Here is a 12,991-nt window from a genome sequence, read left to right on the forward strand (position 1 = left end):
AACATTTCAGAGGTTACTAGGTTGTATGGCCTCAGCCGCAGCAGTGCTTCGGCTGGGTCTTTTACGAATGCGCCCGCTACAACGCTGGCTGAATGCCCGAGTGCCTCACAGAGCATGGGCTTCCGGCGGTATCCGCATCAGAGTGACTCAGAGCTGCGTTTCAGCTCTGAAGCCCTGGTTAGCGGCCGACTGGTACCAGCGGGGAGTGACAATGTGAGCTATCTCACACCGCAAAGTTATCTCGACGGACGCTTCCACCTCAGGCTGGGGCGCTCTGTTCGAGGGCAAACCGGCTTTTGGCCTGTGGTCAGACCGGGAAAAATGCCTCCACATAAACTGTTTGGAGATGATAGCGGTCGAGAACGCGCTCAGGCGCTTCCTCCCATTCATACGGGATCACCATGTCCTAGTCCGCTCGGACAACACGTCCGTGGTATCCTATGTGAACCGACAGGGCGGTGTCAGATCCAGGAATCTGTGCAGGCTGACAGAACGCCTTCTCGTGTGGGCTTACCGCTCGCTGCGCTCGCTGAGAGCCGCGCACGTGCCGGGCCACCTGAATGTCGGTCCAGACAGACTGTCCAGGGACAACATTCCCCCGGGAGAATGGTCTCTGCACCCCCAGACAGTCCAGTTTCTCTGGCGCCTATTCGGCAGAGCGGAAATCGACCTCTTTGCGTCGAAAGACAATGCTCAATGCCCGAAGTTTTATTCGAAGAGCGAGGACGCGCTGTCCCAGACATGGCCCAGCCTCCCGCTGTATGCTTTTCCTCCGATCTCCCTGTTGCCACAGGTCATTTCGAGGATCAGAGAAACGCACCACTCAGTGCTGCTTATAGCCCCGCGATGGGAAAACCAAACTTGGTACCCAGAGCTAGTGAGGCTGTCGCACTCACCCCCATGGCCGATCCCGGTGAGAAAGGATCTCCTCTCCCAAGCCGGTGGATCGATCTGGCATCCCCATCCAGAGCGCTGGTCGCTGCATGCATGGGTGATCAACGGATACACGTTGACCTGTCAGAAGGGGTCGTGAACACGATCACACAGTCGAGAGCCCCCTCCACGAGACGGCTCTACGCGTCTAAATGGTCGGTGTTTTCTAAATGGTGCGCTACTAAAAACTTGGATCCACGCGCATGCGGGGTCCCGCGGGTGCTCTCCTTCTTACAAGAGCTGTTGGAAAAGGGCAGATCCCCTTCCACGCTCAAAGTATATGTGGCCGCTATTGCAGCGTTCGCTGAGACGACGCGCGGCCGGGCAATGGGAAGGAATGAGCTCATTATCCGCTTCCTCAGAAGAGCTAGACGGATGAATCCCCCGCGGCCCCCCTCGGTTCCCTCGTGGGATCTGTCCTTGGTCCTAGCGGCCCTAGAGGCTTTTCCCTTTGAACCGCTTGAATCCGCGGATCTAAAGTATCTGTCGCTTAAAACCGTTTTTCTGATAGCTCTGTCTTCAGTCAAACGAGTGGGTGATTTGCACGCGCTATCTGTTAGCCCTGCATGTCTTGAGTTCGGGCCGAATGACTCGAAAGTCATTCTCAGACCGAGACACGGTTACATCCCCAAAGCGATTGGAACCCCGTTTAGGGCACAAGTTATGTCCCTCTCGGCTCTGCCAGCATCCGACAGTGGGGACAGTGATAGCCTCCTATGCCCTGTCCGGGCGCTGAGAGTTTACATCACGCGCTCCGCCGCTTTCAGGCGTTCAGAGCAGCTCTTTGTTTCCTTCGGCGGATGCACCAAGGGTCTTGCCGCCTCGAAACAGAGCTTGTCCAGGTGGATAGTGGACGCGATAGCAGCAGCTTATGCCTCCAGACACCTGCAGTGCCCTCTGGGCTTCAGAGCCCACACCACTAGAGGCATGGCCTCGTCGTGGGCCTGGTCCAGCGGAATTTCTAATCACGGTATTTGTATGGCGGCGGGCTGGGCCTCCCCATCAACATTCGTGAGGTTTTATAACCTGGAAGTTCCTGCCCTACAGGCAAAAATACTGTCAGCATAAGTGACATGTATGCTCTGCCCATTTCTCGTGTGCAGACTACGTTCATATGCTGGCGCTATTCTGGTACTATACTCAGGGTGAAGTGTTTGACTCAGACCGGCTGATCCGCTCTGTTTCCTATTTCCCGTTACGCGCTGTTGTCGGTGCTGGCCCGCGCTGCTGGCCGCCCGTATTATTCTCTGTCGCGCGGGAATTTTTCCCTTCATGTGAGACCGACTATGTCGTTTTTCTCCTACCCTTATGAGTGCTTATGTACTGTATGGGCTCGCTCTGCCGGCCCTACTATTTGTACTGTTATATGTTTATAGACCGGCCGCGCCGCTCTATTTCATATGCTGCATGAAGTGCCTGTACTGCGCTGGCCCGTCTCTCCGACCGGCCACATTTCCCAGCAGAGTGTTTTCCCCGGTTTCCCTGGGATTCATGGGCTGGATGCTCGGCGCACACGGCGTTGACAAAGGGTTCCCGATGCGTAAGCTAACCTTACGCAATACGAGAGACCTCTCGTAAGAGAACGTACTCGGTTACTAATGTAACCTCGGCTCTCTCTAGAAGAGGGAACGAGTATTGCGTAACCTGCCGTGTCGCGCCACGAGCTTTTGCGCTTCAGACTGCGAAAACCAGAATTTTAGCCTATGAGCGCTGAATATATACACGCTGGCCACACCCATTCTGACGGTTAGAAGGGTGTGGAGGGCGCGAAGCGCCCTCATTGGTTGCCGCGTTCAGAGCGCTCACCGATAGGCTTAAGCAGTTGCCGCCGAGCAGCCAATGAGCACGCTTATACAGCCTGCCTAGGTCTGTCGGCTGCTGCACTGCGTTGACAATGTATACAAAATTAAGGATAATTTTTTGGCTTCAGATCTCGAAGAAAGAAGACTTTCCCGATGCGTAAGCTAACCTTACGCAATACTCGTTCCCTCTTCTAGAGAGAACCGAGGTTACATTAGTAACCGAGTACGATTTTTCCTAACAGTGTAAAACGAACATTACAAGAATATGTAATCACGAAAGAGGCTCATCAAAGAACAAATGTAAAGTATAAACAAATGCCTTGTAAACATAACTCGAACCTTTCACATGCCTTTCCGAAGTGAACTCACAGGCCAGTATATCTGGAAACACAGTTACTCATCGTCCCCAAACTTAGAGGAATAGAAGTCTTTCGCAACTGTAGGAGAATCAAACATCTTGGTTTCTCCATTGAAGGACACCTGAAGCTTGGCTGGGTAAAAAAGCCTGTAGCGCACTCCTTTCTCCCGGAGCATCTTCTTCACCTCGTTGAAGGCTGCACGGCGTTTATTTAGATCAGCACTATAGTCCGGAAAGATGAAGATCTGCTTTCCCCGATACTCCAAACGACCCTTTTCTCTGGCAAGGCGTTGTATTTGCTCCTTTTCATGGTAGTAGTGGACACATATGATGAACGGCCGTGGTCGTCCTCCCTCTGTGGGTCTACCCGCTGCTCGATGCGCTCTATCCAGGATAGGAGGTTTCTCCAGACCATTGGGACCACCCAGAACCTCATGCAGCAACCCAGCGATGAATCTGGTCGGATTGCGCTGCTCCAGGTCCTCCGGGATCCCCAGTAAGCGAAGGTTACATCGTCTCCCTCTGTTCTCCAGATCATCCACTTTTTCCTGTAATTTATCGCACTTGCTGCTGAGCGCTGCATATCGAGTCTCCATCTCCAATAAAAGGCATCCTGGTTGTTGAGTTCGTCCTCGTGCTCGCGTATCTTCACCTTACATTCATCAAGCACTGTAGTTATGGGATCAACAGACAGCTTAATTTCTTCCCGTAGACTGTCAGCCTCTTCTTTGATAACTTCTTTTACGATGTCACGGAAGGCTTGTAAAGTGCTATGATCAATAGCACCTTTGCTAGCAGCAGCTGTGCGACTGTTAGCCTCCAACTCCGGGATAGTAGTCTGAACTGTTTTTGCTGTTCCTTTTGGAGGCATTTTGGACAAAAGTAGTTTCTCTGTTCCTTAAATCGTCCGATACACTGTCTCTAAACCGAGTTGAGTAAGCTAGTGAGTATTTTTAAGCGAAATGTTGGGACCTCGTGGTTCGCACGTCTACTCCATAACGCGCCCCTCCTATGTAAAGCTTTAAAACCTGATTGAAAAACTTCATTGATAGAACTGTTTAACAGGAAAGATTGTAATTGAGCCAGTACAATGTTCTCCATGATCTTTGATATAAAAGGAAGATTTGCAATAGGTCGAAAACTGGAAAGAGACTAAGGATCAAGATTAGGTTTTTTAATATATGGTGTTATCATCCATCCATCCATCCGTGATTGTATACAATACCTCACCAGCATCTAAACATAAAGTTTTCCTAAATTTTCTATATATTGTAATCATTATGTTCACAACTTGTAATTAATTACTTTAATGAGCTCATTGTTTCTGCCTAAAACTTATACATGATTTTAGCTAACTGCGTGATTTTTATAAGTACATTTCTGAAATTCATTACTTGGACACAGTCTGATAACAGATCACTTTAAATTGTAATGTAGACATGAATTTTCTTTAAAGCTGCTTGAAACAATATGTATTGTGAAAAGCGCTATACAAATAAATGTGAATTGAACTGAATTAAAGTTTCCCCATGTCAGACGCACAATCATACATGGCACAATTACCAATTAGCATTTTTCTTTGACAGTGAAACATGGCTATTTGAAACATGTACTTTGAACTTGAAACGTGTGTGTGTGTTTTAGACCCAGTGGCTATAGAGCACCCTTGAGCCTATTATTCCGTGAAGTTCATCCTTAGAACAAGTCCCTTACAATGGTGCTGTGCCCAGAGGGACGTTACTGTATTTGACACAGAAATATTCTATAATCCTTATTCTAATCCTTTGAAGCTGTTAATGTCACCCTTTCAATCTGGCCTGGATATGCTATTTTTGCTTCCCTTTCTCTCTCACCACATGGTCCAGAATGAGTGTGTAAATGGATATGTAAGTCTAATAATCACTATATTAAAGGTCTAAGCGATGTTGGGTGACGTCACTTCTTGTTGACGTTCAAAGTATTGTCAAACAAAACGGAGGCTAGCTCGACCCTCCCTCCTCCTCCTCCTCATCCCGTCCCCCCACCCCTCTCCTTTCCGTGCTTCCTGAAACAGTCATGAACCATTTAGAAAAAACAAACTGGATTTACCCACCTGTCCAGCAAAAACAGAGCCACCTGAATTTCGGATTGGAAGCCCTTCTGCCGGAGGAGTTCTCGCCATCTTTTGAACGCTTTTCCGATGTAAATTCTGGACTTCTCGATTGGATAACACATACTCCTTTGATTAATACTAATGGCCAGTGTGGTGGCTGAGATATATAAACCTACCAACGTCCGTTGCTATGATTTTTGGAATGACTTATCGCGAGAGGAAAAATGAAGTTTTAGACGCATAACATCGGTTAATGCAAATCTGCAATGGAAACGCACCAACTGTTTGTTGTGTTTCGTGGTCCCGACTGGGCCAGTTTGTTTTTCTTGCCGTTTGTGGAGCCTGGGCTGTCTACAGAGACCGCGTTTTTTTACAGTGTGTTCAGAGGACAGGCAGCTAGCGGATAGTGAGGAGATGTTTGCTGTATGTGACAAAAAATGTTTTGGCGAAAAAAACGTGTGACATCACTTAGAGCACCTTTAATCTTATTTTCAAGTAGGTTTGTGTGATTATTTTGATTATATATTTATTGATTATCAACTTGTCCCGTTTGAGTGTTGCAGGGATGATGGATCCTTATCCCAGCATCCTAGGCTGCAGTCCATCATTGTGGGGGCAACTGGAGCACTGGGAGAACATACAAACACAAAAAGGCCTCCACACTAAGCCGGGACTCAAACTGGGGACCTTCTTGTTCTTCATCATTAATTGGATAAATAAGTTCCCTTAGCAGAAGTTCTGAAGAACGAAACATAAATCACATGAGCTAACTAACTACACTTGAAAGATGTTTTTTAAATTATTATTATAGAATTATTTTTCACCATAAACATACATCACTATGGTAATGAACAGTATCCAGCTAACATTTAAAATGTATTTACAGCTGAAATTTATATGTAACCAGCAAAACATTTATCATAATGTACTTTAAATAACATTAAAAACTGATGTGAGAAAGATATCAGTTCCGCTGCATCAGTTCGGATAAATACTTTGTAAATGCTTGTTACATATAAATGTTAAAATAAGTTTAACTTTTAAGTTTAACTAGACCAGCAGTGGCCTGCATCTCAAGTTTTTAACCGCAAAAATCAATTCTGTGTGAATGGCCTGTAAGTAATTGAAAGATAAATATCGCATTCTTATTTCAGTGTATTTAAGCAGACAGTTTGCCTTGTACATTCAGCAAGCCAAAGAGGGCAATGACCCATCTTAGTGGTGGGCGGCCAAATGACACTTTAAAATCAATCAGAGCTATAGAATTGTATATTAATATTTACAAGTAAATATGAAGATACATATTCACAAAGATACAACTCCCCGCAATTCTCACCTTGAAAGCACGCAAATATTTCTGCCTGTTTTCGCATGTGTGATTGCCGGCCTCTGCTTTCACACTGCGTCGTTACTTTCAGCTAATAATATCCAGGGGCGGATCTACATGGCACAGGCCTCACTAAATTCTGATTGGCCACCCTGCAGAGGATATTATTACTTAGCTACTCAACAATTAAATAAATACGTGGACACTAAATATAAATATAAGCTAAATATAAAAGTTGCTTTCAGTTAAAACAGCTCAAACATGCATTTTAGTTTGAAACATACTCGGTTACCTAACGTAACCTCGGTTCTCTCTAGAAGAGGGAACGAGTATTGCGTAAGTTGCTTACGCTACGGGTAAAGTCATCTTTTCTCGAGATCTGAAGCCAAAAAATTATCCTTAATTTTGTATTTATTGTCAAAGCAGTGCGGCAGCCAGCAGGCTGTATAAGCGTGCTCATTGGCTGTTCTGCGGCAACTGCAGCAGCCTACCGGTGAGCCCTGCGTGACGTCGCGCCCTCCACGCGTCAGCCCGCCAGAATGGGTGTGGCTTAGCGTATATAAGGAAGGGCTCAACAGGCTGAACTCTGGTTTTCATTGACTGAAGCGAATAAGCTCGTGGCGCGAGCACGGCAGGTTACGCAATACTCGTTCCCTCTTCTAGAGAGAACCGAGGTTACGTTAGGTAACCGAGTACGTTCTCTTACGAGAGGTTCTCTCATATTGCGTAAGTTGCTTACGCTACGGGAACCCCTTGTCAACGCCGTGCACGCCGAGCATCCACTGCATGAGTCCCAGGGAAAGCCCGGGGAACACAAAAACATGTGGGAAACAGGCGGCCAGCAACGCGGGCCAGCACATGTAATAAGCACTTCATAGGAATACAGAGCGGCTCCACCGGTCTATGTATAAACGTGTGGAGAACAGGCGGCCAGCAACGCAGGCCGGCACAAGTACATAAGCACATCATAAGGAAATACAGAGCGGCTCCGCCGGTCTATGTCTAGAGAATATCACCCCTTTGTGCAGCTCAACCAGAAAAGCTAGTAGTCACGTGAGAGTAGCCTGCACATGAACAACTGGGCAGAACATACACATCACCTAGACTGATAAAAGTTTAGCCTGCAAGGCGGGAACTTCCAGGTTATAAAACCTAACGAATGTAGAGGGGGAGGCCCAGCCTGCCGCCATACAAATGTCGTGAATAGAAATCCCGCTGGACCAAGCCCACGGCGAAGCCATGCCTCTAGTGGAATGGGCCCTGATGCCCATAGGGCACTGCAGGTGTTTGGACGCATAAGCTGCTGCGATAGCGTCCACTATCCATCTGGAAAGGCTATGTTTCGAGGCGGCGAGACCCTTGGTGCGCCCACCAAACGAAACAAAGAGCTGCTCAGAACGCCTGAAGGCGGCGGAGCGCGTGATGTAAACTCTCAGCGCCCTGACAGGGCATAGGAGGTTATCACTGCCCTCGCTATCGGATGCTGGCTGAGCCGATAGGGAGATGATCTGCGCTCTAAAGGGAGTGCCAATCGCCTTGGGGACGTAACCATGTCTCGGTTTGATGATAACTTTAGAGTCATTTGGTCCAAACTCGAGACATGCGGGGCTAACAGATAGCGCGTGTAGATCCCCCACACGTTTTACTGATGACAGAGCTATCAGAAAAACGGTTTTGAGCGAGAGGTACTTTAGGTCCATGGATTCTAACGCTCGTTCCTTCCTATTGCATGGCTGCGCGTCGACTCCGCGAACGCTGCAATAGCCGCAACATACACTTTGAGCGTAGAAGGGGACCTGCCCTTGTCCAACAGCTCTTGAAGGAAGGAAAGCACCCACGAAACCCCACACGTGCGTGGGTCCAGGCTCTTTTTAGTGCACCATTTGGAGAACACTGACCATTTAGACGCGTAGTCTTCTCGTAGAAGGAGCTCTAGACTGTGTGATCGTGTTCACGACCCCTTCTGGCAAGGCAACGGGTATCCGTTGATTATCCACGCATGCAGAGACCAGCGCTCTGGATGGGGATGCCAAATCGATCCACCGGCTTGAGAGAGAAGATCTTTCCTCACCAGGATCGGCCATGGGGCTACGTGCGACAGCCTCACCAGCTCTGGGAACCAGATTTGGTTCTGCCGTCGCGGAGCTATGAGGAGCACTGAGTGGCGCGTTTCCCTGATCCTCTTGATTACCTGTGGTAACAGCGAGATCGGAGGGAAAGCTTACAGCGGGCAGCTGGGTTTTGGGCCAGCGCGTCCTCGCTCTTCGAGAGGAACCTTGGGCAATCTTTTGACGCAAAAAGGTTGACTTTCGCTTTGCCGAAATGGCGCCACAGTGACTGGACTGTCTCAGGGTGCAGGGACCATTCTCCCGGGGGGATGTTGTCACTGGACAGTCTGTCTGGGCCGACATTCCTGTGGCCCGGTACATGCGCGGCTCTCAGCGAGCGCAACGAGTGATGAGCCCACACGAGAAGGCGTTCTGTCAGTTTGCAGAGATTCCTGGATCTGACACCGCCCTGGTGGTTCACGTAGGACACCATGGACATGTTGTCCATGCGGACTAGAACATGGTGGCCCCGTATGTGTGGGAGGAAACGCTTCAGCACGTTCTCGACCGCTATCATCTCCAGACAGTTTACATGAAGGCATTTCTCCTGGTCTGACCACAGGCCAAAGACCAGTCTGCCCTCAAAGAGAGCGCCCCAACCTAAGTTGGAGGCGTCCGTCGAGATGACCTTCCGGTAGGAGACAGCTCCCATCGTCAACCCTCGCTGGTACCAGTCGGCCGCTAACCAGGGCCCCAGGGCTGAAACACAGCTCTGGGTCACTCTGATTCGTATGCCGCCGGAAGCCCAAGCTCAGCCAGCGTTGCAGCGGGCGCATATGCGGTAAGCCCAGCTGAAGCACTGTTTCAGCTGACGCCATACAGCCCAGCATTCTCTGAAATGTTCTCAGAGGAGCGATGCTGCCCTTCGGGAAAGACGCGGCCAGGTGTCAAACACGGCACGCGCGCTGTGTCAACAAGCGGGCCGTCATAGCCACAGAGTCCAGCTCTATTCCCAGAAAAGAGACTGACTGACTGGGCAGTAATGAGCTCTTGGTCCAGTTGACCGTAAGACCCAGGCTTTCCAGATGGCTGAGAAGCACTGTTCTGTGAGATATAAGTTCTATCTCTGACTGTTCCAGAATCAGCCAATCGTCCAGGTAGTTCAAAAACCGAATACCCCGATTTCTCAGGGGAGCGAGAGCCGCGTCCATACACTTCGTAAATGTACGGGGTGCTAAAGACAGGCCGAACGGAAGGACGGTGTATTGATATACCTGACCGTCGAAGGCAAATCTCAAGAATGGCCTGTGACGGGGTATTATCTGAATCTGAAAGTCTTTCAGATCGAGAGAAATAAACCAGTCCCTCTGGCGAATTTGCGCGAGTATCTGTCTGGTTGTGAGCATTTTGAACGGTCTTCTCATGAGAGCTTTGTTCAAATATCTCAGATCTAAGATAGGTCTGAGAGCTCCGTCCTTCTTGGGCACGAGGAAGTAACGGCTGTAAAAGCCTGACTCGCTCAGAGAAGGAGGTACTGATTCTATGGCCCCTTTGCACAGCAGTTTTGCTATTTCTGCGAGGAGTAGGTGTGCTACTTCCATATTCACTCTCGTCTCGGTTCCGAAAGCGCGGGGACGGCGAGCGAACTGCAGCGAATAGCCCTGTTTTACTGTGCTCAGCACCCATTCTGACACACCTGCAATAGCTTCCCATGCTTCTGCATGTACAGCTAAGGGCAGAATGGCCTCTGGGTTTCGATCGCCCCACTTCATGGGGTCGAGAACCTGAATCAAAGGCATGGGTGCAGAGCGCGCGCTCTCGGTGCTTGAATACGGCGGCTCGCTGACAGCGATGGCTGGTCGTTTTACATATGATGTCCCGGTTGCTTTGGACGGGGAGCATTTTGTGGGAAAAACCGGGACGCGCGAGCAGCGCTGGGGGTAAAGTGTTTGTCAGTAAGTGTGAGCGGGCACAGGATTTACATTCATAACGTGACCGGTAAGAGGTAACTTTGGCCGTGTAACAGAGCGGGCAGTGAGTAGGTGTGGGCACAGGTTCGTGGGCACATTTCCTACATTTAACACTCGAGCGGCATTTGCCAGTTTTATGAGAGTGGGCTCTGTGAGAGACACAGGGGTTATCGTGCTTGTGTGTAGGGGTGAACACTGAGACGTGGGCACATTTTCTACACTTAAAACACCAACGGCGTGAGCCGGATACCCAGGCATTACACTCTTTTTGAGATTTATCTGGGTCGTCGTGAAAACGGCGGTTGCGTGCAGGCAAGCGGGTAGTATTACCGGCTCGTTGGCTGCCAAATACACTTCTGCAGTAGCCTTTCTTAAGGGGACTGACAAAGCGGATGTGTTGTGTTTATCAGTAAGCGTGGGAGCTCACGGGTGGACACAAGACTTACAACATAGCCGGTGTGTGTCGGCTTTATAGGTTTTGTCCCCTGGGATAAAAGTGTAGCAGAGCGGGCAGTGAGTAGGTGTGGACACTGTTTTGTGAGCACATTTCCTACATTCAACACTCGAGCGGCATATGCCAGCTCTAGAGTGGGCTCTGCATGAGTGAATGACACAGGGGGAACCGTGCTTGTGTGTAGGGGTGAACGCTGGGAAGCGGGCACATTTTCTACACTCAAGACACCATCGGCGTGAGCCGGGCAACCAGAGTTGTACTCTTATGAGATTTCTCTGGGTTGCCGTAGAAACGGTGTTTGGGTGCAGGCGAGCGAATGGCCGCCAGAGAAGCAGGAAGCGAGTGTACTTTTTCTTGTCGCTTCCTGCTTCTCTGGCGGCCATTCGATATTTAACTTAGCCACTGCCCTGGTCACAACCTCCAGCAGCTCCTCAAAGGCAGGAGAATGGGGTGGCGAGTCCTCACATTCTCCCACCTCGATGCTCAAAATATCCAACTAGCCTGGTCACAGCCTTCGCGCCGGAGCCTCCCGTTTTTCACTGATCTCCACACCGAGGTGCCCTCCTCTTCTAGACTTTCAAACCCCAATGGCCACCTATATTCTTCCGTTATAGGTTCGAAAGAGAAGGGCTATGGGACGATGCCACGGGTTGAAGAGACATTTGCATCCCATCTCTCGCCCGATGCTGCATTGTCCCTGAGAGCTCCGCCGCTTCCCTCCAAGCCCTGCCGTACAACATCGGCCTTGATTGGGAAGGCATACATGGCGGCAGGTCGGGCTGGTGCATGCCTGCACACGATGGGGCTCCTGCAGGCATACCAGGCCAACCTCCTCAAAGAGGTGGACGACAGTAGGGAGGTCGCCCTCGACGACATTAGAGAGATGCGTTGAGCGGTCGACTTGTCTCTCCGGGCTACCAAGGAGACGGCCCGCTCCATTGGCCGCTCCATGGCAGCTTTGTTAGCTACGGAGAGACATCTGTGGCTGAATCTGTCGGGCATCGGGGACAAGGATGGGGCCTTCCTCCTCGATGCCTTGATTTCACCTTCTGGCCTCTTCGGCGACACAGTCAACACTGTCTTCGAGAGGTTTCAGGAGGCGAAACGACAGTCAGACGCTTTTAAACAACTTATCCCCCGCCGACCCCCTTGGTCACGTGGTTCTGCTGCCAGGGGGCAGTCCCACGAGGCAGCCACCAGGTCCTCATACCTGCAGCAGCAGAAAGAGAGTGTTGCCTCTCGTGCTCCCCTGCAAAAGGCCTGGAGCCAGAGGCAACACCCTCAACCGAAGTCTTCTAAGCCGATCTGAGGACTGTCATTCAGGCGAGGAAGGCTTCGGCAAAGAGGTCCTGATGCGATGCGCAGGCCTCTGAGGGTGGTCCCCCCCGCGATCGAACAACAACAGCTTGCTCCTTCGCGGAGCCCTCAGGAAATCGATGTTCGCCTCCTGCCACTAAATGCGCTTCGGGACACATCAGTTTCCAGCGAACGTAAATCGCAGTGTCCGCCCGAAAATATTGCAGCCCTGTCGAGTTTGCTTCCTCTCACGAGGCCTGTAGAAAAATTTAATCGGTTAGTTCCTGCCAGTCAATTGCTTCAGGTCACCGAAATCCCAAATATAACACCAGAGGTCAGTCTCTCAAAACTGGTCCCCCTAGTAGATTATCTAGACACATGGAAAGGTCTTCAAAATATATCTCAGTGGGTCCTGCGCACAGTGGAAAAGGGGTACAGAATTCAGTTCGAGTATCGTCCACCAAAGTTCAGCGGGGTTGTGCACACGCTGGTCAGCCCCGAGCAGGGTCTGGTCATGGAACAAGAAATTCAGTCCCTCTTAACAAAGGAAGCCATAGAGCAGGTTCCTCCTCAGGAGAGGGAGGCCGGGTTCTACAGCCGGTACTTCATAGTTCTTAAGAAGGATGGGGGGTTACGTCCTATTATAGATCTCAGGGTATTGAACCAGTCTCTGAGGAGATTCAGGTTCAAAATGCTAACCATACCTATTAT

General features: G+C 49.9%; 1 protein-coding gene across 1 annotated transcript in view; it reads right to left on the minus strand.

The window, feature by feature from the left end:
- Positions 1-12,991, minus strand: part of LOC308696899 (retinoic acid receptor beta-like) — a gene marked incomplete at both ends in the record, with an annotated part of 373,837 nt that overhangs the window by 194,617 nt on the left and 166,229 nt on the right. The gene's annotated exons all lie outside the window — the stretch shown is intronic.

The sequence above is a fragment of the Scardinius erythrophthalmus genome (genome assembly GCF_964197995.2).
Source record: "Scardinius erythrophthalmus genome assembly, chromosome: 10".
NCBI classification, from domain to species: domain Eukaryota; kingdom Metazoa; phylum Chordata; class Actinopteri; order Cypriniformes; family Leuciscidae; genus Scardinius; species Scardinius erythrophthalmus.